This window comes from Arvicola amphibius, chromosome 6 (genome assembly GCF_903992535.2).
Source record: "Arvicola amphibius chromosome 6, mArvAmp1.2, whole genome shotgun sequence".
Lineage (NCBI taxonomy): Eukaryota > Metazoa > Chordata > Mammalia > Rodentia > Cricetidae > Arvicola > Arvicola amphibius.
The window spans coordinates 2,471,636-2,499,018 of record NC_052052.2 but is presented as its reverse complement, the minus strand read 5'-3'; positions in this window follow the sequence as shown (position 1 = coordinate 2,499,018).

The following is a 27,383-nucleotide window of genomic DNA, read 5'->3' as shown; positions in this document are numbered from 1 at the left end:
TGGTTAACCTGTCCACACCACACAAGTTAGGATCATCTGGGAAGAGGAAACCTCAACTGAGAAATGCCTCCATCAGAATGACACTTAGGCAAGCCTGTGGGGCATTTTCTTAAATAATAATTAATGTAGGAGGACACTGTGGGCAGTGCCCCTGGGAAGGTGGTGTTGGGTGATGTAAGAAAACAGGCTTAGCAGGGGCAGCAAGCCAGTAAGCAGTGCTCCTCCATGGCTTCTGCTCCAGCTCCTACCCCCAGGTTCCCACCTTGAGCTCCGGCCCTGCCTGACTTCCCTTCATGACTCTGTAAACTGTAAAGTGAAATAAATCCTTCCCTCCCCGAGCTGGTGTCAGTCATGATGTTTAGTTTACCAGTAAAAAGCAGAGCTGCACCCAGCCTTCTATTTTACCTGCTTCCAGACAGAAAGAAAGCCATGTATGTAGTTGATCCTGCCCCAAAATAAACCGAAGGAATCCCAAGAATTAGACCGTGTAACACTAGGATTAAGCAGAGTTGAGAACAAGGAGGATCTGGCACAGACTCCACTGTTGGTGGGAACTGAATGTCTGGTTCAGCTGTCAACACTGGACTTTTGCTAATTCCTGGATTCAGGGTATGTGTGTGTGCACACACGTACGTGTGTGCATGTTTGTGTGTGTGTGTGCATGCAGGCATGTGCGTGCGTGCGTGTGAGTGCGTGTGTGTAAGGTCCATGCCTTCCTCAACCACTCTCCTCCTCAGTTTTGAGAGAGGGTCTCACATGGAACCCGGAGCTCACTAATTTGATTAGACTTCCCAGCCAATAATCCCCAGGCACCTGCCTGTCACTACCGGCTCTGTGTTGGCACCACAGATGTGTGTCACCACGTGTCTTGGTTACTTTTCTATCATGACCAATGCAACTTACAGAAGAGTTGATTTTGGGGCTTATGGTTGCAGAGGGTGAGTCCATGAGCAACAAGGTGGGAAGCGTTGGCAGCAGGTCAGGCACGGTGTTGGAGCAGTAGCCGCTGGTGTCTTACATCCTGTTCTATAAGAATGAAGCAGAGAGATAGACACTAGGGATGGCAGGGGCTTTTGAAACCTCAAATCCCACCCCAGTGACATACCCCCTCCCAAAAAGACACACCTCCTAAACCTTCCCAAAGAGTTCCACCGACTGAGAGCAGTCAGATATATGAGCCTACATGGGCCTTTCCTGTTCCAGCCGTCACATCGTGCCTGACCATATGTCATTTTCATACGTAAATGATTGCACACTGATCTTATTCACCTCCTTCCACCCATCCCCTCCTATCCCTTCTTCCTCCTCTTATTGGTGCTCGCGTCTCTGCCATCAGTGTCCCTCCCACTTCTCTACCAGGCATCCATTGCACTCTTGCATTCTGCCTCCTCCTCCCTCCCCCCCACCCCAGCATTTGTGTATGATGACAGCGTGGACCTCCTGGTACTGGGACAGGCTTCACAGAGAGTGAGATCCTTCAGTAATGAGCTCACCCCCATGACAGCTAGTGAGGACTCCGGGAGAATGTGGCAGAGGGCACCTGCCCTGACCCCACAGCTCCTAGGTGGCAAGACACGAAGCCCCCATCATCTGAGTCCCCTGAGCTCACTCAAATGCTGTGACCCTGGCGGGGCTTGGGTGCCAAGATGCCTCTGGGCTGACCCTTCTGAGGCAGAGGATCCATTACAAGGTCTCATTTACCAAGGCCCTTCTGCATAGGGAATTCATTTCCTAGGAGAAGCGTCCACACCAGCCTACAGCACCCACCTCACCGCTTAAAGCCATACTTCTTTGAGAAAAGGACCCTGGGAGATGAGGCTTCTAACAGACAAGCAGAGCTGATGATGATGTCATGAAGGCCAGAACAAGGCTATCCTCAGAACTCAGTGTCTCATCTGGACCCTCCTGGGAGCAGTCACCAGAAAGCCCACAGGACCCACCTCTCTCTCCAGTGCAAAGCTCATTCACCCCCTCTGATGCCATAGGGAACACCCCTGTGCCCTCCAGACAGCAGGTAGGACAACAGGACAGTTTGTACCAGACCCCAGGGACATAGATGGCCAGACTCACTGACCCATCAGAGCCCAGGTTCAGCCCTTGCCAATCTTCTGACATATGGAGTCTGGAGAAGGGCAGGAGAGGCCTCAGAAGGAGCTCAGAGCACATCTTGCCCTCCTGAGGAGCTGGTTATGAGGTGAAGCCACGATGGCCTCTGACCTTGGTGCTGAACTGGCGGCTATGGTCTGCCAGAGAAAACACTACGCTGGAGAAGCACCTGGGTCAGAGTTCAGGAAACAGAGGTATACTACAGCCCTGGCATGCTACAGAGGCCTCCCCTGAGTCAGCATGGCGACCACAGAGACAACACATACCTCTGCTTATCCTAGATACAGTTTCTCCTGAAGGGTTTTTACTTCAGCACTTCCTGGGCTTGTACTAATTATAGACCTGGCTGCACAGGTGCCTGCGCCTGGGCCCACCGTGGGAAGGAACCTTCGGCTAAGATAATTATAAATATGCATGTGTATACAGATATAGGAGGGAGAGGGAGATAATACAGGAAAGAGAGGGACAGAGAGAGACAGAGAGAGACAGAGAGAGACAGAGAGAGAATGGGCGCTCAGTTGGTACATGTACACAGTGGCTCTCAGAGCTGTGTGGTCATGAGGACACCTTGTAGAGGACCTGTGGCCATTTAGAAGGAAACTCACAGGCCACTCTGGAAAACAAGGATCTCAGAAGATTGTGGAGATATGGAAGACAGAGCCCAGCATGGGGAAGGAAGTGGCTGGTGTCGGCCAGGAGACTCACAGCCAACTCTACGTCCAGTCTGATCTCTCTGTTTCCCAGTCAGCTGCAGGAAACAGCTCTGCAAACTCCCCCACCACAGGCTGAGCTCCAACAACCATGCCTCCCCCTCTGTGATGAGTTAAAACCCTTCTTCTCCTGAGGCACTTCTCTCACATATTTTCATAGTGACCGGAAGTGTCATGACTATACCTGAAACTCCCTTGAGGGACTCGGGAGACCATCCAGCTGACCCCTCCTTTACAAAGAAGAGTAAACCGATCCCTGTCTGAGTCCACATGTGTCACTTCCTACAGATCTATCCTGTCCCTGTAATAAGCTCTCCAGCGCTCCACCCCCAGGAGAACCAGCCTTGGAGGCTGTTGTTCCAGACGCTGGTGCCACAGGCTGGCAGATCCCTGTGTCTGGTGAGCAGAGTGTGCCAATCACTGACACACATCCTATAAGCGAGCAGTAAAGTCACGGAGCCTCGACAATGGAGGAGTTATGGGAGCACAGCATGGCCTAGGCTTGACAGCCAGCAAAAGGCGTTCATTTCTAAAGCATCATTTTAACACTCCATGGTCTAAACAGAAGCTATGCATAAAACACTCTGGGCTCAAGACAGAGGAGAACATTTGTCTGGGGAAAGCCTGGAGCCATGAGCTCAGCAAGGTCCTTCTGGGAGCTCCATTTTTAATTTATACTTGAAAGAGCTGCCAGGAGCCATGCTGTGGTTACTCAGACCTGGGCCACACTTCCCTAAAGTGTATGAAATGAGGTTGTCATTTGAATAAAAGAGTTCCTTTCGGTCCTAGCATTCCGTTTCCCAAGCAAAGCAAGGGTGCAGGAGGACTGTGTCTACCCCCGAGCCCGATGGCTGCCCGATACCCAGAGGGGTCCTGACATAGAAGGTGGTGATGCTAATGGGTGCGGTGGTCTGATGTTGAGTTAGAAACGAGCTGGTGTTGGAAGAGGCTCCAAAGCACAGAGAAACGTTATCTCCAAATTGCCCAAGTACGTTCTTTAAAAATCACACACAGGTTAAAAAAAAAAAAATCCATTCAAAGAATGAGATTTTATGGGACAGAGGAGGAAAAAATTATTTATATGGCTCCCACCCCACACAGCAACCAACCTTTAGAATTTGCCACTTGTTGATGTTCATTTTAGCATCAAGGCAGAAAAAAAAAATCTACGATCATCCAAAACAGCTTTCACAGCCCCCTGTTCCTCAGGTCTACGTGAAACCATATTGTCTTCATATATTTCAAACAAAACAACATTTGTGACAGATTGACTATCAAAGCTGTTCTGAAATCCAGCCATCCTCTCTCAGGCGGAGCAGCCAGGGGGGCTGCTAGGAAGTAAGGCTGTGCGGGGAGAGCAGAAAGTGACTCCCCACAATATGGTATCGCTCCTCCCCTAACAGGAGGGTGGATAGGGGAACAGTGGGGGGTTGGAGTTTGAGCAGGGGGAGGATACGAGGATAAAGGAGGCAAGAGAGTGGGGGAGTGGGTACGGGAAAACTATATGGAGACCTACTGCCTTGTAACCAACGTCTGGCTCTCGTTCTTGTCCTGCACTGAGCAGGGGACAATGCATCCGTATTGAGAATATGGACCTCTCTGTCCTTACTTCCTGAATTGCAGCTGGTCACACAAGCTGTGTGTGGTGTCAGGCATTAAGGTCATCAAGGGTCATGGAACATGCTGATAGGGATATATGGGCTACAGAAACACAGTGCCGTTACAAGGGGGAGACTCTGCCAGCCACACTGGTCTAGAATAATCCCCTGAAGACATCTGAGGACTGGTTGTCAATCCCAGAGATGTGGGGGAAAAGACCACCAACCCAAATCAGCACGGCTGAGTTGATGAAAGCAAGCAATGAATTAAACCAAGCTTTTTTTATTTGTGTATACAGACTGCCTCTCCCTGACTCAAGGTTCAAAAGCTCAGCATTGGACATGGAGAAGGGTAAGGATTTCATAGCTCAAGGGTAGAGGGTTTCCAGATGAGGGATTTGGCAGGCGAATAGATGGGGATACAGAAATAGAACATAGCAAGGTGGCCATAGCAGCAGGTATTCATAATAACCCTTTGAAACAAGGCACAGTTGCAAGGTGGTCACAACTTTTTTAAACAAAGACATGATTGCTGTTTCCTGGAACAAACAGTGCGGAACCATTTGTAGTTAAGGTTACAGGTGGGGAGAAAGCTCTGTTTCTCAAGCTCAACCCCTGAGAAAGAGAGGTTTAATCATAACCAAGAATAAACCTACTTTGTCTTTATTATAAGATGGCTTTCAAGCCCAAAATGGAGGCAGCCTAGTTCATCACCCTGTGTCCTCTTTGACTGTAAGAAGGATGGATAGAAAAACCAAAGCCGACCCAGGCTTCTCCCTGATGTGAGACTGTGAGATCATCTCCCTCCTTTAACCTTTTAAGCATTGACACTGGTCACACTGTCCTCTGTCACTCCTTTGGCCATCTTGGAAAGGCAGGACCTAGGGAAACGGCCAATGAGGGGCGTCTGGCTCGTTGTTCTCAGAGGAGTACCAAACCATGTACAGCCTCACACGATTGAAGAGCCCCGTCCTCTTTTGATACATGCATGTCCCGGTTAGCTTTAACTGCTAACACAGAGGAAGAGCTATCAGATTGGGCTGAGGCAGGCCAGTGATTGTCTTGTTAATTGATGTTGGAAAGCCCAGCCCACTGGGAGTGGTAGGTCCCTAGGCCTGAACTGTAGAGGGAACTAGCTCCTGTAAGTCTGCCTGTGAAACAGCAGGGAGCTGAGTCCTCTGTGGTTTAAGCTTCTTCAGGTGAAGTGAGTTCCTTGGTCAGCAGGAAGTGGGTTCTCATCAACTTCCCCCATGGTGGAATGTGGCCTGAAGCTATAAACAGAAGTAAACCCTCCCTGCCCCGAAGTCGCTTTTAGCCAGTGTTTTAGTCTCTGGAATAGAGTCGTAGCTGGAAAACATAGTTTCACTGTGTAGCCCAGGATAGCCTCAAATTTGCAGCTGTCAAGCTGGGGCTAAAGGCAGAAGCCACATGACCTGCTCCCAAAGGTATATATTTTAAAAAGTTTCCACAGCTTGGGCAGACTCTGTTAGGGCACCTCCCTCAGCCTGGGACTGGCTGTATTTAATAAATTATTGTTTGTTTGTTTGTTTGTTTGTTTTACATCCCAGCCACAGTTTCCCCTCTCTCTTCTCCTCCCAGTCTCCCCCTCCACCCAGCCTCCTATTTCCAACCTTTTCCCCCACCCCTGCATCCACTCTTTCATTTCCGCTTAGGAAAGGGCAGGTCTCCAGTGAGCATCAGCAGACTGTAGCCGACTCAAGCTGCAGAAAGACTGAGCACCTCCCCATATATTAAACCTGGGCAAGGCATCCCAGAATGGGAGTAGAGTACCAAAAGCCAGTAAGAGAATTGGAGACAGCTCCTGTCCCCATCGTTATGAGTCCCGCAAGAGGACCAAGCTATACAACTGTAACACATATGCAGAGTGCCTATGTCAGTCCTCCTTCATCTACTCCCAGACAAAGCCAACAGGTCCTGGGAAATCTTTGCTGCAAGGCAGGCTGGGAAATGTAGTCTTCTTGTGCATGTAGCTACAGTGTGCCTAAAGGTCAGAGAAATAAACCAGCCCCGTCTGACCTGATCACCTGAAACGCAAAGCCTGGGGCCTTCACCAGGCTCAGAGTCCACCCGGCATGTCTGTATAGTGACCTGTGAATGAGTACAAGTTATCTAACACGTGCACAGACACACTGTGCCAGGGGCCGTGGGGGTCAAGGTTAAATCCCGTTGGAAAAGCAGAAATCCAGAGATGAGCAGCACCATCCAGTGGCCAAGAGATGAAGCCCTAACCAGATGCCATCCCACCAGGCTTAAGTTCCTGTCTGTTTTCCCCTCCACCACACACACACACACACACACACACACACACACACACAATTTCCGAAGGTTCCCAGCACCCCTCCGGGGACACCCCACTCCACAAAGGACAGGACACACACAGAACACATCTCTGTCTGCAGCACCTCCACCTCATACGTCTTCACCAGCCTTCCTACTTCAGGGCTCTTATCCACGATCTCCTGATCACCATGCTCAGATCCCCTGGCTCCTCCCCGTGCAGACACAGACCACAGGTCTAATCCCCAGGGAGCAGCCTCTACCCCACATCTCCTACAACCTCCTGCTGCTCCCAGATTCCACCCAAGTTCACAGCCTGACTTGTTATCACAGCCTGAGGCAGCACTGTCCTGTACAGCTTGCCTTCTGCTCTTCCTGGAGTCCTCAGAGACTGCTGAACAAGTAAATAAATAACGGGAACTTGTCCAGATCAGTATTTCAAATCTGCTGACTGTCTTCACTCTTCACCAAGAATGTTCTGAAGTCAGGTGGTGGGCGGGGGTGGGGGGGGAAGAGACTACCTGTTATCCTCAGAGAACCCAGAGGCCTTCATGAAGAGACAATAGAGCTCGGTCACATTTCTGGGACCTGGGCTTCTCAGGCTTGGTGAAGCATGAAGTACCTCACAGTTCACTTTTTTTTTTAATCCAGTTCATCTTTGGGGACTATGGGCATATCTTTCAGCCTTAGTACTAAGGCACCAGTATAAACTGTTTGAGCAGAGAGACCTAGACCAACCGCCATGAGTCCACAGTCTGGGGCATGGCTGAGCCTGCGGGCCTGTGACATCCTGGCTAAGAGGGGAGTCCTTTCTGCTGTGGGAAGGGGTCCAAGAGACTACACACATTTTTCTGCTTTTCCATTAAGCACACCCAGCCTCACAGTCACAGCTTGTCCCTCTGTCACCACACAGACACAAGCAAGGATGGTGTATCAAGGGTCTCCACTCCACTCCCATCAGCAGCTACCCAACAAGTGGAAGCGTCTGCCCTTTTAGGACCAGCCAGGTTCGCAGTAAGCATAGGTCTAAGGATGACCAGGCAGCAATATGTCACCTCTTAAAGAAAGGAACAGAGCTTCATTGAACTCAAGCTACCATAGCAATCGCTCAGGATTCCCACAGAGAAGAGGCAGTCAAGTGGCCTCTGGCTTCCTCTTCCCAAATATTCCCACTCTACTCCAACCCAGAAACTTCCCAGCCTAGAGGAACTGGCAGGCATCCTGACAGAGCTGACTTGGACCCAGCCCAGACCCCTTCTCCCTCATGGCAAGAGGACCCCACTAAAGGGCACGGAAGTTGTTCAGCACCTCTATTTTAACCAGGGATAGCTGACATTTCCCTGAAAATGTGCTGAAAAATAGACAATCCCAGCAATAACAGACCACCAGAGGCAGGATGAGGCAGGATGCTCAGCCATCAGTAGGCATTTTGTTCATGGGTATCATCGAACCCCATGAGGTATGGCTATGGGTCTGCCCTGGAGATGGCTGGAGACTTGGGCGTGGCCCATTGTTGATTTGAGTGACAGTCCATGCCATTTTCTCCTGGTAGCATGCTCACAGGAGCCGTGAATGTAGCCTTTGCTTTCTCAGGTCTGGATTCTGCTCCGCCCTGGCCTCCGGGGATAACTCTCTGCCAAGGTGTGATACCTCTGACACCATCACAGGCCAATCAATATTTCCAGCCACACATAGGCCACTGGTCACAAAGCCGCAGGACATGCTCCAGTGGATCTTACAACTCGCCAGCTGCGGGAGCCCTGCCACCCCGACCCTCCAGCCACGGGGAAGAGGAGCAGCTGTGCCACCCACCATGTAGGTCTTACAGATGGTGAAGCTGGGTGCTGGAGAGGAGGAGCAGTTTGCCGCTGTCACCAGCTAATGAAGGCGAGCAGAGTGGACTCGGGAGCCCCGCTTCCCACCGATTCTTTTCCATTTGTGCAGGACTCTTGGGAGCCATTTCTACCCTGAGGGTTGACTTGATATTCTCCAAGTCATTCTCCATGTGAGAACCCAAAGCTATCTTCCAGAACCTCCCAGGGAAGTTACCTGCTTTGGGAAAAATAATAGAGTATAGCTTCAGAATGGTAACGGTGTGTGAGGGCTGGATATATACCTCTCTAGAGGCACCGAGGATACAGAACACTCTGACACGCTACCAAATTGGGACCAGAGGACAGCTGCTTGGCCCCGGATCCCCAACTGCTCATTTCCTCCTCGCCAGATCCTCTACTTTCCCAAAACACCAGGAGATGCTGAGCAGTGTGCTGAGATTCAGCTCCCCTGTGTCAGAGGCCTAGGAGTTTTCTTTTCTCTGTTCCCAAGTCTTGAGGCTGGAGAACAAACGCGTCACCTGCAGAGCCTTGTGTGTATTAGGCAAATCCTCCGCTGATGGGCCACACCTGAGACTCTGCTCTTTTGAGAGAGGGTCTCACTAAATGGCCCAGACTAGCCTTGAATTTACGATGGCCCGTGTAAGCCTCTCCCAGATGCTCAAAGTACATGCAGACGACAGCATCAGGATGCCCTAATCTCTAAGATGTGACCTTTGATCTCAGATTCCCTTTGTGCTGTATTTCCTAAGAGGTTTGCAGCCTGGGATGACCAGAAGTGCCTCTGAGAAAATCGCGCTCCTCTATCTCAGGTTAAACGGAAGGACAGACAGCTGCAGACCCGCTGGTCCTGGACAGTTTCTCAATTAAAACCTGAAGACAGCTTTTCTCCCTCTGTTGGCTCTGCAGCTATCGGGATCTATGTGTCTGGCACCCACCTCTCCAAGGGCCCTCCAGCCTCCAGTAACAGGTCGAGTGGGCTGAAGTAGCGAGCCTCACTTGATAGGCCATGTCGTCAAAGGGCTCTCCCAGGACCGCACACCTCGGAAACATATTGATCTGCGTTCCACAGTTCAGAAAACCAATCTGGGTTCTGAGAGCCAGAGTGGAGAGCTGCAGAGCCTGGAGGAGGCTTTGAGCAAAGGTCATTGATCTCTTGAGATCGGTTCCAGCGAAAAGCCTTTGAGAAGATGCGCTAAATACACAGGGACAGGATCGGGACTGGTCCGGATCACGGCCGTTGGATGGATAGAGAGGATCTCTTGTTTCTGTCCACCTGAGCCAGGTGAGGTCTGAGCCACCTGACCTCACCCTTAGCTGAGGTTTCAAGGTGGATCTAATCAGAGAAGCCAGATTCTGACTTCAGTGCCCAAGCCTGCTAAGCAGACTGCATTCATAGCCAGTCCTTACGCTGTGCCTCGCTCCCTGCACTGAGTTGAACTGTGTGCCTGCTTGAGGTCTTCTGACCATAGCCTTGCCTGTGCACAGGATCTTTGGAAGAGAATCAATTAAGCAAGATGGGGCTGCACTGATGAGGGACCCTGATGACGGTTTCTTTGTAAAACAGACCAGAGACTTAGAGGAGTATCCACAAGGCCAAGGTCACAGGAGGAAGGAGCCAAAACCAGACTGACTGTAATCCAAGAAGCTACAAAGACCACATCCACTGTGAACTGAAGTGTAGCAAGGACAGATTACCCCAAAACTCCCAGAAAGACTCAGCCCAGGTCCCCAGGTGTGAGTCTTCATCACAGCACTGCAGGAATGAAACCTATCCCCAAACTGCCAGACTAGCTGAACGCAGAAGATCCAGTGTAAAGGATCCTGCTTCAAAAAGTACAGTGGAGGATGCCCGATGGCCACCTCTGGATCCTGTGCCAGAGGGAGATGCCCGATGGCCACCTCTGGATCCCGTGCCTGAGGGAGATGCCCGACAGCCACCTCTGGATCCCATGCATCTGTGTATATGTGCAGACACAGTTGCACACACATGAACACAAACACACAATTATGACAAGTCAGCATGAAGAAAGCTCACTCCCTGTTTATCCTCAGAGCAGCAAAGAGCCAGGCAGACAGAGAAGCCTCCTTCACAAGGCTGACATCACTCATGTCTTCACAGCGGGAGGCATTTCTCCTCACTCTCCTTCCTGGTCCCCAGACACCACAGGCCTCTCCTTCCACCTACATCCGTTCAGCTCTGTGGCATAGCCTGATGTGCTGATTCTGGTTGGCAGCCTTAGCACTGAGGCAGTATGCACTCCCACTGGCTCTTGACAAAAGTCAGCTTGCCCTGCCCATGAGCACCTGGGGCCAAATGCGGCAGTCAGTTCTCCCAAGCACAGAGTGGCCACCCGTTTCCCTGCTCACCTCTCTATCTCCATTGTGTCTTCTGGGCACTGAGGCTTCACCCTTCCGAGCCTAAAGGTTCCCCGCCCCTTCAGACCCTCCACCCTCTAACACCCCTTGAGTCAGAGGCAGATAGCCTCTCCTTTTCCCAACCCAAGAAGCATGTTCTTCTCTGCAATCTGTTTGCCAAACATCCCAGAACGGAGCCTTGTTGCTCTACCTAGGGAGGAAACCCTCCTTGCCATCCTCCTTCCATCACAGAAAATCCTCCCAGACCCCCTCCCCCACCCTCTCAGCATGGGGCACCTCTAACCAGATCAGCCTACCTAAAAGTGAACATGGACCTAGCTTATTCCAAGACCTGAACTCTGCATAAATTTCAGACAGAAGAATTCACAGAGGAGAGACACTTGGGTCCCTAAATGTCTCACTTACCATCCATTCAACTCATAGCCCATGGCATGAGGACTTGAAGCCAGAGAGACACAAGATCAAGTCCTGGTCTCTCCATAGACCTAGTGTGGTCTCTTGGTTGCCCTGCTATGAAGTGGGTGCCAGAGTCTCTTGCTAACAGTGCCAAGCCTCCCTCCTGGCTTTGCAAATGGAATCACAGCTCAGAGTATAAAGTGAGAGATATTCCTCTCTGAGTCTTTCTTAGGAACTCAGGAATAGCATTTAGCCCCAGAGATGACAGTCCCTCCCTGTCTCTCCTCACCATCCACATGAGCTATTCTGAATACCTCTCTACACTAGAGCCAAAGACCTGGCTTCTGCTGCAAGCCTGGGACAAGGAGACAGGATCAAGAGGATGAGTTCTGTGCTGACTCAACCCCCCCAGAGCCGGACGCCCCCTGGGAACTAGAAGAACTGAGCCACACTGTGGGGGGGTGGGGGGGGGCAGCAGAGCAAGAGGCCCTGCTGGGGCCTGGGGTCTGTCCAGTGCTCCCAGTACCTACCCAGATCCAAGCGGGCATCTATCTGGCATCTCGTTTATTTTTTTTAGAAATCAGGCTCAGCTCCCGCTCTGTTGGGGTACCCTGCTGAACCCACAGCCCACGCCTCTTTGCTTCCTACAGTAGAAAGCGCTGTGACTGATCCCCAGGCATCAGTAAGTTGAGAATCACCCGCCTAACTCTACGTGGATCACTAATCAAATCACAGTGAAGCTGATGCCGCGTGGCTCTTATTAGCAGTAATGGTATTTAAAATAATAGAATATGTTCATAGTGTGTGACGGAGTTTATAAGTATTTCTGTCATGTCGGCTTCTGGGAGCATCTGTCGTTCCCCACGGCCATTACTTATGCTGGCAATTAATGTAACAGTCAGCTGGAATCGCAGGGACAAACAGCCCAGATACCTCAGGAGCTTGTACCAAATGGAAGCTTCCTCTTTGTAAGCAGCAGAGCTGCTGACGGGCTGGCGATCTGAAGGTCCCTGTGAGTGCTGTTTGGTTTTGTTTTCCTAGAACCCTAGCTGGAGGGGCCCATTCTTCTCCTGGAGAATGGGAGCAGAAGAGGCGGGGCTAGACCACATGCACACATTTAAGAAATCTTCTGGTGGGAGACTGTCATGGCTGTTCGCATTTCCTGGCCAAAGGAAGCCCCTGGACAAGACTGGAGTCAAACGCAGTGAGGAAGGCCACTCTGTAGGAAAATATCAGGGCTGTAGGGTAAAGAATAAGAAACATGCACTGGGGCCCGAGCTCCCACCACCTAGGAGTGTGCGCTTACTTTAAGAAGGGTCTGGCAGAGGTGACTGGGGAGGCTGAGGGGAGAAGAGTGACTGAGTCCTTGTGAGAAGGGCAGAGAGACAGCCAGGTACACACAGAGAGACACCAGATGGAGACGAAGGCAGAAGTCAGGACGATGCTTCTAGAAGGAACGTTTGTAGCCTACAGGAGACAAGCTAGAATTGGAAGGGTCGTCCTCACAGCCTCAGAAGGAAACCACACCCCCTCTCCTTGGCCTTGGGCTTCTACAGAATGAACTGTGAGAGAATGAACTTCTCTTGTTCCAAACTGTCCGGGCTGAGGGCCTTTTGCCAAGGAGTCCCAGAAGACGAGGCTATCGGGGAAACTGTAAGTGGGAGAGAGGAATGGGCCTCTGTGGACTGGCCAAAGTCTAAGACAAACAAGCTTGGCCAGCTGCTGGAGGGAGGTGCCTTGTTTGTTTCCCAGCCGCCCAGACTCCTGAAATAATCATGCAGAAACTGTATTAATTAAATAACTGCTTGACCTATTAGCTCTAGCTTCTTATTGGCTAATTCTTACATATTAATTTTACCCATTTCTCTTAATCTGTGTATCGCCACATGGCTGTGGCTCACCAGGTTTTGGCGTCTGTCTCCAGTAGGCTACATGACTTCTCTCTGACTCCACCCTTCTTTTTCCCAGCATTCAGTTTAGTTTTCCCCGCCTAGCTCTGTTCCCCTATAGCTCGGCTATAGGCCCAAAGCAGGTCCGTGATTAACCAATGATATTTACAGCATACACAGAGGGGAATCCCACATCAGCCAGCTGCTGGGGCCTAGTGTGGGCCACTCTGATTTTTGCCCCCGTGGAGTTGGAATTGTCTGTGCGGCTTCAAACCCTGGGAATTGGAGTTTACATGGCTTTGTGTCCTGGCTGCTGACGTCACAGCTCTGAGCTCTGCAGCAGAATACATCACTTCGTTCATTTAGCCCTGGAGAGAATAATGGTGAGCGACAGCCCACTGCCATCTCCTTGCCACCCAGAGCTTTCCTCTGCCTTCAGCTGCGCCCTGCTCTTTCACACCCAGAACGGCACCCACTGCACAGGTATCTTCAGTCCACACAGAAGAAGCCCTATTGGGTCCCCCTGGTCCAGCTCTGCAGGGAGGCTTGCTCCTACTGCTTTCCAGGCAAGGCAGAGCCAAGGTCATTGTCAACCTGCCAGATAGTCCTTCCTCCTCCTCAATGCCACCCCAGCCCTGTCACTCCACCTGGCACACACCTACTCTTCCCAGGCTGGAATGGCATTCTACAGATCCTGCCGCTGTAAGGGACTTATCCTCCAAGCTCCTGAGCCCCTGCTTTATCCCCTCATCTGAACTCCAGTGAACATAAGGGACACCCTGGGAGACACGGCTCCATCAGCGTCTTTGCCATGCTCATTGAATTCTGCTTCCTCTCAGCCGGTTCCTACAGCAGTCGAATCTGTGATCCGCCAGGCCTCAGTGTTTCCCAATGTTTCTGCTATGGTTCTTTGCCTGCTCATCCATCTGTTGCTGATCTGAAGAGCAAAGCACGCCAATGCTCCAGAGGAGATCACGGGTCACAGGGTGGAGCCCGCAGGAAAATGGGGTTTGTCATGGTGAGTTCTGCCCATATTTCATGGCTCAGGAAGCTTCCACACACTGTGGGCAGGGTCCACCTTCCTCAGTGCCATGTCACACTGGATAGATGGCTTTTCTGGGGTCCTATCCATCACAGTCTTAGAAGAAAGATGTTCCCAACAGTCCCTGGGATCCAGGCAGGAGGAGACTTCAGGAAGTACAAGGTTTTCCCCCCACAAGTCTCTCTCACTCCAAGGTACGCGGAAAAGCCCAAGCAGACAAGACACCTGGCTCCACACCTGAAGCAGATATACTAACCTGGGGGGGCTGCGCAGACACATCCGTGTTCTGTGCCCAACAGAGAGCATGCCCAATGCCCAGTTCTCCTCCCAACACAGAAGAGAGGCAGCCCAAGCTACTCAGGAAAGACCTAGACCCGAGCCACTGTCAGCTGGGCAAACTGACACAGGTGTCCTGTCTACAGACTGAGTGGTGGTTACACTCCACAAAACCCTAGAGATGAGAGCCAGGAAGTTATCATTTCTGTGTATGTCACTGTGTGTATCTACCACTGGATCACTGGCTCCAGGACTTTGAAAAATGTATTTGGTGTCTCCTACAAAACTGCAGTGTCAACCAGGCTGACCCTAGTAGCACAGGGCAAGACTCGTACCGTGCTCTGAGAAATGCTCCCACAGGTTCATGTATTTGAGAACGGGGTCTCTGGTAGTGGGGCTGTTTAGGAAGGTTTAGGAGGTGGAGGCTTGCTGGAGGAAGTTCATCACTGGGGGCGGGCTTTGGGGTTCTTGAGTCTCTTCACTTTCTGTTCCTTCTCCCATACTTTCTCAGACGGTTGGCATGCCTTTCCCTCACCATAATGGACTCTCTCCTTCTGGAACTGTAAGCCAAAATAAACCCTCTTCTCCTCTAAGTTGCTTTTACAGTAAGGCAGCTCACACATGGGCTTTGGGTATGTGTGTTCAGATGCCAACCCCAGTGGGCTATAGTTTCTAAAGACGCCCCCTCCCACAAATGCACAATGAAAAGTCAGGACTCTGACATCACCAGGAGAAGTTCTCAGAGTCAGCAACACTTCATCTAAGAGTGCTGGGGTGGGAGATTGTGGTTTCACGTAGCTGTTTCTTCTCATAAGCTGGACCCTGTGTCTGACTCCACCTACAATTCGATTCCCCCGGAAACTGCTTCTCTGCATTGGTAGCTGGATAGGTAGATTGGGGTTCCTGGAACTCAGTCTAGAAGGAAATCCTCCCAGCTATAGCTAGCCAGCCTGTAGGTCCGGATGCTCTGGAGGCTGTTCAAGCCTTTTCAGAGGCTTTAGGGCCATTGGGGACTGGAGTCAACACCATGCTGCAGGAGAAAGCTTGGATTAAAGGTGCGTGTCGTCACTGCCTGACCTAGATGGCTAGCTGATGTGACTGCTTTGCACTGACCTACGGTAAACTTTATTTATTAAGACACAGATAATATACCACTACAGGACAGCATCTGGTAGAGCATGCCCAGGTTGTGGAACTGCACCGTAAGAGGTAATTTTGCTCCCAGTCAGGGCAGAAGAGGGTTGGAACTGAACCAAATATATGACGTAGGACCTTCAAGACCCTGGCCACCAGGCAATGGAGGACTGTGGCCCTGGAAAGAAGGGAAGCCAAGAGAGGGCCACCCTGCCCTGCTCACTGCCTGAATCAAGTGTCCAGCAGCAACATGGAAACCAGAAGAGCTGACTGAAATAACAGCCTAGGAGACAGAGACTTCCAGCCCCCCTTTCCTCAGTCTGCAGAGAGTGGTCCTGTGGCCCACCGTCAGCCTGCCTGACAGCTAACCTCCCTCAGAGTCCAGAGAGAGCCCCAAGGGTCAGAGGAGCGCATTTCAGTCCAAGCATTTCACTGGAGGGAAGGCGTCTTGTAGAGCGTTTGACCCCAGAGACCAGCAGATCTCAGAGTCTGATGTGTCTTTTACTTTTGTCTCCTGTGCCTGAAGGAACATTAGATGAAAAAATAAATAAACAAATAAGCAAGAGCTTTAGCAAAATTATGAGGAAGGACAGGAAGCATTGATGTCCTAGACCCAGAGGAAGAGTGAGCCTCCGGGTTTCACGTCACTGAGAATCCCTGTACCAAGAAAACAAGGCAGACGGCATGACTGGGGCCCTCTGAGACGTCTTCATATGAGATTCCCAAGCCTGTCACCTCAATGGTGCCGTTCTTTTGAAAGTGTTTGTTTTTATTATGTGTATGGGTGTTTTGCCTGAAGGAACGCATGCGTGCCATGTGCATTCCTGATGCCTACAGAGGCCAGAAGAGGACCCCCAGATCCCCTGGAACTGGAGTCACAGATAGTTGTGAGCTGCCATGTAGGTGCTGAGAACTGAACCCAGGCCCTCTCCAAGAGCAATAAGTGCGCTTAACCTCTGAGCCGTCCCTTCAGCCCCAGCTGGCAACATTTTACAAAAGACCCCCAAGCAGAGGACCTGACTGAGCTGACCCACAGAAGCTATAGGACCACACCATGAGGCCCACCTAACTAACTCCTTACCCAGCAAAGGGGAGCCGCATCTATATCCCTGAGACATTGCCTATTCACCTGTACATCACTGTCCCTGTCTGTTGGGCCAGGTGCCAGCACCTGATCCCTCTGTGTTCCCTTCCTAACCAGTGTGCCTGGGCAAATCCAGGTATCTCTACTGTAACACTACGCAGTCCCTTTGCTTCCCCCAGACAGCTCTCTCCCCATCTTTCACCCCCCTCAGGAGAACTCATGTTGGATTCTTGTGAGGGCCTGGTCCCTAATACACCTCTCACCCCAACCAGGCCTGCTTCTGCCAGCCATGATGAGCAGATTCTTCCAGTTCTAGCCCTTCTCCCCAACCCTGCAGCCGCCCTGTCCCACACCTCCTCCACCTCACCTCTCTGGCTGTTCTTTTCTCAGTGTTGTCCACGTTCAAGCCCCCTGGTGTAGTGATAGTTCACTTGTATTTTAATAAATAAAGCTTGCCTGAAGATGAGAGAGTCAAACAGCCCCACCGGTCAGCCTACAGACCAGGCAGTGGTGACATACACCTTTAATCCCGGTAGCCACACTCGTTTGCCATTGAAAACCAGGTGGTAGTGGTGCACGTCTTTAATCCCAGAAATAGAAAGGAAAATAAAATGGGAGGAGACAGCTCTCAATCACAGTCTCATTCTGAGATTCCTGGAGGCAGGATCACCATTTCAGACTGAGGTAGAAGTAAGAGCCAGCGGCTGGCTGCTTTGTTTTTCTGGTCTTCAGGTTGAACCTTAATATCTGTCTCTGGGTTTTAATTAATCATGCTACAACCTGATCTCCCACATTCAAATCCACACAGCTTCTTGGGCCAGCCCTGCCCACATCCACCCCATTCATAACTGCCTTTGCTTCTATCTCTAAAGCTTCTGTCTAGGTCTGCCACTTCCCCTCCCCAAGCCCTCATCGCCCCCAACATTCTTCCTATTCCTTTCCAGCACAAGTAGGGGTTGGCAGAGCTGACTCTACCAAACAGTGGGCTGGGCTGCGTGGGGAGCCCTTCCACTCCCTACACCTAGTCACCAAGGAGAGGCTCTTACCTTGACTCTTTGATGTGGGAAATCCTTCTGTATAAGTGCTACTTTTATTGGTTAATGAATAAAAAAGACACTTTGACCTGGGAAAGGGCAGAATAAGGCTAGGCAGGAAAACGAAACTGAATGCTGGGAGAAAGTAGGCGGAGTCAGTGAGACGCCATGTAGCCGCCAGAGGAGAAAGATGCAAGCTGGAACCTTGTCGGTAGGCCACAAGCTTCATGGTAAAATATAAAATGGAAATAGGTTAGTTTAAGATATAAGAGTTAGCTAAATATATGCTTCTGCTATTGTCCAAGCAGCATTGCAAACAATATAGTTTCTGAGTGATTATTTCGGGTCTGAGCAGCTAGGAACGAACGAGCAGCCTCCTACAACAATTCTTTCTTCCACCAGCCAGGGCCCCACTGAAGTGAGAACCTGTGAGCTGGGTGGGGGTGGCACCCCGGCCTTTTCCCCCCCTCCTCCCCACTTCCCTGCACACACTAGCATCATCATTTTTGTCTTTTTCACTTTTTATTTATATTTTAGCATGTCCCCTTCACAGCTGGGTCCCTGTTGTACAGGACACAAGCCAGGCACAGCTGTGGCTAATCTAAAATGCCATTAATATAGATTGGGGCTAATTCCTTGGGCCTCCCTGGGCCATCCAAGGGTCCAAACTCCAGCGCAACACACACCTTTGGGAAAACTACAGCAAGAGGCTTGCTGGGGAGTGGCCAGATTTCCTGCAGAAGGCTCACCAATCCTCAGCTCAGTGTCCCACAGCTGTCTTGGAACGAGCTGTTTCTGTCCCTTCGGCTACACCGGGTGGAAGTGTGTGACTTGGAAGCCTGTTCTAGGCACATGCTCTCTGTGCTGGGCAGACAGTGGAGGGCAGGAGCCACAGCTGAGTCCTGCTGTGTGGATGGCTGCGGTCCTTATAGCTGCCCTCCACAAACACCAATCAGTGGTCAGACTGAAGGGATATCTAAGCCTAGGGAGAATCTTCTGCCAGTACTGGCTGGTGAAGGATCTGCTGGCTTCCCAGGTCCTAAAGATAGCTTGTTGGAACTCCGAAGGCTGGGGAAGCTCTCTGGTGCAGGAGTCCAGGAATGAGCTCCTGGAACCACAGAAGGGCTTAGCAGCAGCTGAGGCTAGAATGGCTGCAGAGCTCAGCCAAGAGTGAGGTGAGGCGGAGGAACAGAGGAAGAATGGGAGCTGAAGGCCTGAGCGCCTCCGGACAGTTCCCTGTGACATTGGTTAACTAGGGAGGGCAGAGATTCTAACTTGAGGCTGAACTCAGCTACAGGACGGTCGTAGGCAGCTCTGTCACCGTGTGTCACCATGCTGGAATTCAGCCCTTCCGCCTTACGGCGAAGCTGCAGTTTGGATGGGATATATTTAAAATGGTTGTTTGATATCTGGCATACATCATGCACCAAATAAATGTCCTTCTGCCCATCGTGCCATCAGAACCCAGTGAGTTCAGCACACACATCTCAGCGAGATTCTAGACTTGTAGGTCAAATTGGTGGCAATGACACCAACAGACAATGGCAGGTGAGGTGAGTCTCTCTCTCTCTCTCTCTCTGTGTGTGTGTGTGTGTGTGTGTGTGTGTGTGTCTGTCTGTCTGTGTTCATGTGTGTGTCTCTCTGTGTATCTATTGCACATGTGTGTATATCTCTGTGTGTGTGTACCTTCATGAGCTCCAGAAACAGATTTCCTGAACTCTGGGACAATCCAACATCTGGACTGTCCCTCCCCTTTCTTCCTACAGTAGTGGGGAGTCCCTGGGAACCATTCAAGGCTGCTGAGAGGCAGAGAGAGTGTGAGGACTATGAGCAGCTGCTGAGGGCCGTCCCTGAGAACTCGTGGAAGACCAAGCTGTGTGACACATGTGATCAAAAGCTGGTGATATGAATATCCCATGTCTGGGAGAAAGAAGGAGGGACCCGAGTCATGGCCCTGGGCTCCCAGGATCCTTCACACTGTGGTGTAATATTGTATGGCATTCTTGAATATTTCCAATATGCACCATCAATTTCCCACTCCAACTGGCGGAGACAAACTTTTCATGTTAGTAAAAGTGGAGCCTGAGGCATGGAGGCTATTTCCCGGAGAAGAGCTATCCAGGTCAGTCCCTGAGCCTTCATCGTGCTGGTGGCCATGGTGTCACCAGACTTGCTCGATGGTGGAGGGTGGTGACCAGCTCTCCTAACCCATGTCTTATTTCTAATGCTTGCTCAAGCACCAACCTTTCAGCTTCCTCAAAAAAAAAACAAAAAGTTGCTTTCTCAACCCACTTCCCAGTAGTCTCAGCACCCTGTGAAGTTCGGTGTTCCGACCGCTGTCCCTCTCTCTGGGCGTATGCTCTCCTCTATCCCTCTGAACACAACTTCTGTGTTCCTCGGGAGTTAACTGCGTACCGGGATTCAATCTGATGCACAAGTGGCTGGTACACCCTCAGGAAAAACTGCAGTGAAGTGTCGGCTCCAAGCTCACTGCCTTCACTCAACATACAACAGCATTTCTGGCCACCCAAAGCTCTATATCTACCATGGTGGACGGAGAAACCCACCTCGCAGGGCAGAAAGTGACCACACTGGTGGCCTTCCCTAGCCACACCATAAGAGGCTTGTTGGGGTGCAGTTTATAAGCGATGTTCACGCACACTGTATGTCCCAAGGTAGCAGACACTACAGACAAACATGTCCTGTCTGCAGGTGTGACTAAGACCTGGAACTTGCCAGGTGGCTTTTCAAACGCTTCAGCAGCCGCCTGGTGTGTGCCTCTGCCTGAGGTGTGCAGATTTGAACCGTAGCCGTATCCTGGCAGCCATCTTTATTTGGTCCTGTCTCTGACCACAGTAACAAAAGGGCTCACTTATCAAGTGTGTGCTGAGAAACTGCTCAGTGGCTTGACCAGAGCTGTCGCTCTGCCCTTTAGAAAATGAACGGAGAACTCTCAGGACTACGCATCCACAGGTCTGGGAAGAGGATGAGGAGCAGCCAAGTCCCCCTTCCCAGCTTTCCAAGTCTTTTCTGGGATCCATTTTAAATGTTATTTTGGTTTGTTTGTTTGTTTGTTGAGAGTATGCATGGCGTGTGTGTGTGTGTGTGTGTGTGTGTGTGTGTGTGGAGGTCAGAGTACGGCTTTCTGGAACAGGTCTGTCCTACCGTGTAAGTTCTGAGGACTGAACTCGAGTCATCAGACTTGGCAACAAGAACCTTCACCTGCTGAGTTGTCTCACCAGCTCTCCAACACACTCTCAAGTTCCTCTTCTGCTGTGTATGCAAAATCCGAGACACACCCGCTGTGTGCGGGAACCAGCTCACACTGCCTACACCATTTGGTTATCTTAAGCCGGGGTATTTGCTTTTCCATCCACATCGTTAACTGTGTCCTTTCTTTAAAAACCCCATTGGTGAACAGAGCAGTCCACCATCAGAAGTGAGGAAAGGCACACATGTTTGCAAAAAAAATGAACAATAACATAAACATGACTATTCGTTTTAATTTTGAACACAGCACCTTGCTAGCAGCAATGTCCCACTGCCTTGCCTTGCAGAGTGTCATGACTATTAAAAGCATAGTGCCACTCCTGGAAAGCCATGCAAATGAAACGAAAGCTTTATAAGTTTTTCCATTACCAGAGAACTGAACAGGGACACCAGGGTCAGCAGACCACTCATGGGCCAGCTCCCACCATCTCTGAGACTGTGGCAGTGTCCCAGTTTTGTTTAGAGGCAGCAAAATGGAGGTGTCAAAATGTCTTTGCAGACCAACAACTGACTGGGGGTATCACAAACTACGAGTTCAAGTCTATGGCTGTCAGACAGGAACTGGATCAGCTTGACATTTGGGATGAGGGTCGGGGGTCCCAAGTACAGAGCCAGTTTCTCTTCCTGGACACGGTGACCATTTCTTTTTTTTTTTTTTTTTTTGGTTTTTCGAGACAGGGTTTCTCTGTAGCTTTAGAGCCTGTCCTGGAACTAGCTCTTGTAGACCAGGCTGGCCTGAAATGTAAATCATCCCTTACAACACTCAGCACCCAGAAGAAACTGCCCACCTAGGAAGGTCCAGGATTCCTAGAGAACACTGGCTCCACCCACTGGGAAGTTAGAAGGCAGATCCAAGATTGCCCCACCCCAGCCAGAGAGGGATTCCAACTTTATCCCTTCCTGGGTCCTCTTCGGTGATTGCTGTAGATGAAGCCAGCGGTTGACAGTTCCATTTTGGCTCAAAGTGTGATTCTTTCTGGTTGAATATCTGCTGTTTTATTTATTATTTACGAGGCACGGGGGAGGCTGAGCTGATCTGGGTTTTGCAGATGGGGATCAGCAGCGTTTATGGAGACTGTCTCAGCATGGACCCAGAGGCTAGAGGAACCACTCGCTCCCTCCCACCCGCCTCAGTCAACACCCTTTCTCCTCTATTCTCTGCTGTGACTGCCACCTCTGGGGTAGGTCAGGGCACAGGAGAGCCAGGCCTCTCCTCCTGTGCACCAAGGCACCCTGGCTGGCTCAGGCTTCCCACTCCCTTCGCCTCTCCAAGACAGAAGAGAAAAGAAGCCCACGCCAGCCCAAGGGGCCCAGTGATGCTGGTCCAATCCCAGGAGCATGGAGTCTCATCTCTCACCCCTCCTCTCAAATTGATTAATTGACCTTTAAAAATGTAACTGGAAAATAAATTGCCTAATAAAATAAATGATCTTGTAGTCAATGGTGCCTGAAAAGCACCAAACCCCAAAAAGGGCTAATGAAGCTACAAGAAATGACTAAGGAAAAAAAGGCATTTAAATGGAGGAAATGATCAGTGGTCCAGACTCCTCACGCTCTGCTGGGGCTCCTCAGGACAGGGAACTTCCGCCAGGCCATGTGCTCCACACAGCCACAGACAGGGGACCCCATCAGGGCCACCCTGTCTTCCCGTCGGCAAAGCACAGTTGTCAGTGATAACTTCTGTGTCCTGAGCCTCCCTGGCCCTCAGCAGCCCCAGTATTGATGTTGAAGGCACTAGGGGTCCAGAGGACGTTGGGCACCCCTACGTGGGCTCTGCAGGAGGGACAAGTGCACTGGTGTGATGACACCCCCTGGTGGTCAAGACTATGTCCACACGTGAAAAGACCTGGGGATAGAGGCAGCCCCAGTGAGCATCCAGAAGCCCTTGGCTGTGATGTGTCTCCTCCACAGCTACAGAGGGAAAATGGCTGTGGTGCTTACAGATGGCAGCAAAGAATGAAAGTTAAACACAGGCTCAGCACTGTGTGTGAGGGCACAGAGCTGCCACCGATGCCAGATAGGGGTATCTGCAAAGGGGCAGGCTTCCCTAACCCTGTTTTGCCATGGGGCGCAGTTGCTGAACACCAATCCATGCTCAGAGACAGCAGAGCCTCGTGGGATGTGGGGACACTTGAGTGCTCTGTAGGCTTTTTACATATCAAGGGGGAACCCTGTCTATCACTCTGGGGAAAGGAGACAGTGTGAGCCCCACATTTGGAATCTCACAGGACTCTGCCCATTTGTTGGGGTCCTTGATTGAGGTTATTCAGAGTCCTTGTGCTGTGGGAAATGACAATCCTGGGTATCAATGCACAGCCACATCTGGATGCCCTCCCAGTGTCAGTGCACAGCCACATCTGGATGCCCTCCCAGTGTCAGTGCACATCCACATCTGGATGTCCTCCCAGGATCAGTGCACATCCACATCTGGATGTCCTCCCAGGATCAGTGCACATCCACATCTGAATGCCCTCCCAGTGTCAGTGCACAGCCACATCTGGATGCCCTCCCAGTGTCAGTGCACAGCCACATCTGGATGCCCTCCCAGTGTCAGTGCACAGCCACATCTGGATGCCCTCCCAGTGTCAGTGCACAGCCACATCTGGATGTTCTCCCAGTGTCAGTGCACAGCCACATCTGGATGTCCTCTCTCTGGATGCCCTCCCAGTGAACTTTCAAAGCCAACAGCAGCCCAGGGATCCTCAAATGCTGAAGCTGACCTTGGAATAAAGCATCTTGGTGGGGTGCTAGTTGGTTTTTGTCAACTTGACCCAAGTTAGAGTCACCTGATAGAAAACTTCAGCTGAGAAAACGATTGGACTGTGGTGAAGTCTGTGGGGGCATTTCCTTAATGAATGACTGAGGCAGGAGGACCCAGCTCACTGTGGGCAGCACCACCTCCGGGCAGGTGGGGTCCTGGGGTTTGTAGAAAAGAGAAGACTGAGTGAGCCAAGGGGAACAGGCCAGTAAGCAGAATTCCTCCATGTGGTCTGCTTCTGTTCCTGCCTCCACCCCCCTTCCATGTTGAGTCTCTGCCTTGACCACTCTTGATAATGGACGGTCTTCAGGATGGATGCACCAGATTAACCCTTCCCTCTCCATGTTAATTTTGGTCATGGGGCTTGTCACAGCAGCGGGAAAGCAAACTGGAAGAAGAGAGACACTTCTTTTGCCTTCTAGGTGATTCTTAATGAGTCTTTTAAAAACCATTTTAAATTTTGTGTCTGTGTCTATGTGTGTGTGTGTGTATGCATGCACACATGCATGCATGTGTGTCTGTTGTCTGTATGTGTACCACATGCTTGCAGAGCCCGTGAAGGCCAGAGAGTAAGTGGAACCCCTGAGAATTAGAGTTACGGAGAGCTATAAGCTGCCTGGTGAAGGTGTTAGATACCAAACCTGGGTCCTCAGCAAAAGCAGCAAGTGCTCTTAACTGTGAGCCACCTTCCCTGCCCCTCACTGTGCCTTGTATGACCTGGTCCCGCTTCCCCTGGGCATGAGATACCCAGCAACTCTGGGCATATAACAGATCTCTCAAACTGATGGGCAGACGCCGCCCGCACAGCCCTGAGGCCCAGAAGTTCCTCTTCTCTCAACCCATTTTCACTGTCTCGTTTTATAGGCAGAGCTTGGATGGAGTGAGCAGAAAGTGCCTTAGCCTGAGTGCCATCAAAGGCTGTAATGAGAAACCCATAAGTCTTGTAAATAGGTGATAAGACAAGTCTTTAAAACAAATGGGGTAATAACTTAATCACACGTACAGCGGAGGCATGAGGATAGGGCTGGCTGTGACTGAGGCCGCTCCCTGGGATGCAGGAGCCAGGGATGCATGCCTCCAGAGGCTCTGCACCCCAGGAAAAGATGCATGGGATAGGAACCACAAGCAGTCACAGACTCAAACACATCCTTCTGGAAAACCCAAGAGGGAGGCACCTTCCAGGAGGACGTCTGAGCTAAAGAAGTTGATACCTGGCCCATGGGGTCCAGTACTAAACTGTTTCCCATCTGTCTAACTCCAGGATCGCTGTGTACTTGCTTATGAGAATCCCCAGAACTCTGGGACATGAGGACATAGTCTTGGAGCCATGGCAACACTCTGGATCTGTCCACAGCCTCGAGGCCATGGCCACACCCTGTATCTATTGACAGCCTCCAAACCTCAGCTTCCTATGCCTCCATCAGAAGTGGACACTTCTCATGCTCTCCCTCCCCAGCCCAGCTGCTCACCTGCATCTCCATCCCTACCCCATCCATATCCTGACAGCCCACCACATGTCTAGGTGAAAAGCTTGCACTCCGCACACACTCCCAAGCCAAGGACAGGAGCATTGCTCTTTTTTAGAGATGGACAAACCATGGCTGAACAGAAAAAGGGGCTTTGCCAGAATCTATTCACAGTCCACTGTGGCTCTGTCATCTGAGGATGCAGGGCACCAGTGAAGGCTCTGCCTCTGGACACTCACAAGCTGACTAGAGAGAGACGGGATTTTCTGTTTAATAGTTTGGGGCCAAAGTTTCTCACAGATAATTGAATTGGGAAGAAAAGCAACGGACAGGGAGGACAGTGGTAGCATTAGGCCAGTTCAGTAAAGAATATGAGAATTGACAAGGAACCTCCGAGGTTGGGAATAAATGTCTGGGTCTTGAGTCTGTCCTCCCTCAAGGACAGAGCCACGAGCATCTGTTAAATATCATTCCTGCTCTGCGTGCAGCATCTCCACCCTGTGCCCTGAGCATCGTTTAGGCACCACCTCTGCTTGGCACATGGCATCTCCACTCTGTAAGATACCAGCTCAGAGCCCATAGCTCACACCCAGTAGGCAGATGATTTTTCTTCGGAGGCATTGGGGTAAATAAAGGCTTAATGAATCAAGCCTTCGGAATTGCTGTTGTTCCTTTAATTTGTGGTTTACAAGGTTCTTGTAAATTAAAAATGGGGAAAGAAATCCCTTCCCATCCTGCATGTACCTCCTCCGGGCAGGAACAATTTGGTTGTTTTGATTTTCTTGTCCCTAAAGCCCTTATCTCTTTGAAAAATTATTCCTTAATTTTTATGAGGTGGCTGGAAAGACTGGCGGATTGAACGATTGCTCCGTATCTTGTCCTCCTTCTCCTTCGAGTTTACTGTGAGCCGTTATTGTTCCCCGGGTGGAGAATAAAGGTGGAAATACTCACCTCTAATTTACTGTTTGCAATAAGCAGGGCTTTATCAACAGCCCCCCAATAAATTATTTTTACTGCCAGCCTCCCACTGCCGCGAGCAATGGCCATGAAAACATTCATGTCTGGAGAATGTAATCACACAGGTCTCAGGGGCATTAGTGAGCTAGGAGGTGTGTAGAGGAGGGATGCTGGGTAGGGGTAGGGGCCACTGGGTATGGTGAGGGGCACAATCTTCCTGGCCCTGCCACAGGGGAGTGAGAGGGGCCCAAGGGGGCTGAGTAGGAAAATGACCAGGAGGTAAGGCCACTGACATCATCCATGTGAGGTGAGGGTAAAGGCAGAGGGTGAGAATCAGGCTGTCCAAGGCCAAGGACTCTTCCTATAAGCAAAAGAGCTTGACTGCTCTTCAAGCTTTAGAGTCTGCAGACTGCAACAAGTGTCCTCTCTCTCTCTCTCTCTCTCTCTCTCTCTCTCTCTCTCTCTCTCTTTCTCTCTGTTTCTCATTTCTTTCTTTCTCTCTCTGCTTTTCTGTCTCTTCTACTCTCTTTCTCATGTATATTACTATTTCTAGTCTCTCTGACTCTATTTCTCTCTCTCTCCTTTCCTTTCCTCTCCTCTCTTTCTCTCCTTTCCTCTCTCCCCTCTCTGTCTCATCTGAGAGTGACATGTGAAGTCGTAAGCCTCTGGCATGTGATCTGGGGCCAGCATTGAAAACCTACTCTCCTGTTGAGCCAAGGGAATCACAGATTCATCACTGGCTGAAAACCTGTAGCTGGGCCCAGCCATTACCACTCCCAAGACCCCAAGAGCATGCCTTGCTGCATAAGTAGAGACTCATTCTGGCATCTCAGACAGCTTTCACCAGCTTTCCAACCTAGTGATCCCATAGTTTGTTGCTCTGACACTTCCTTGTGCTCAACAACACCACACGTACCATGGGAACAGGGCCAGGAGTGCTCTGCTCCCCCTCTGTGGAGAAATGAGGTTTTCAGTGAGCTGCCAGAGTAGGCAGGGCTGGGTAACATCACAGACACCCTGTAGATAAGCGGCCACCCTCAGAGAGCAGCTGCCTCCATGCTGGAGAAACTCTAGGATGGGGCCTTCTCCCTGGCCCCAGGGAGCTCTATAACCAACTCACCTGTTTGTATTTTCTCCTAGCAACAGACACCCTT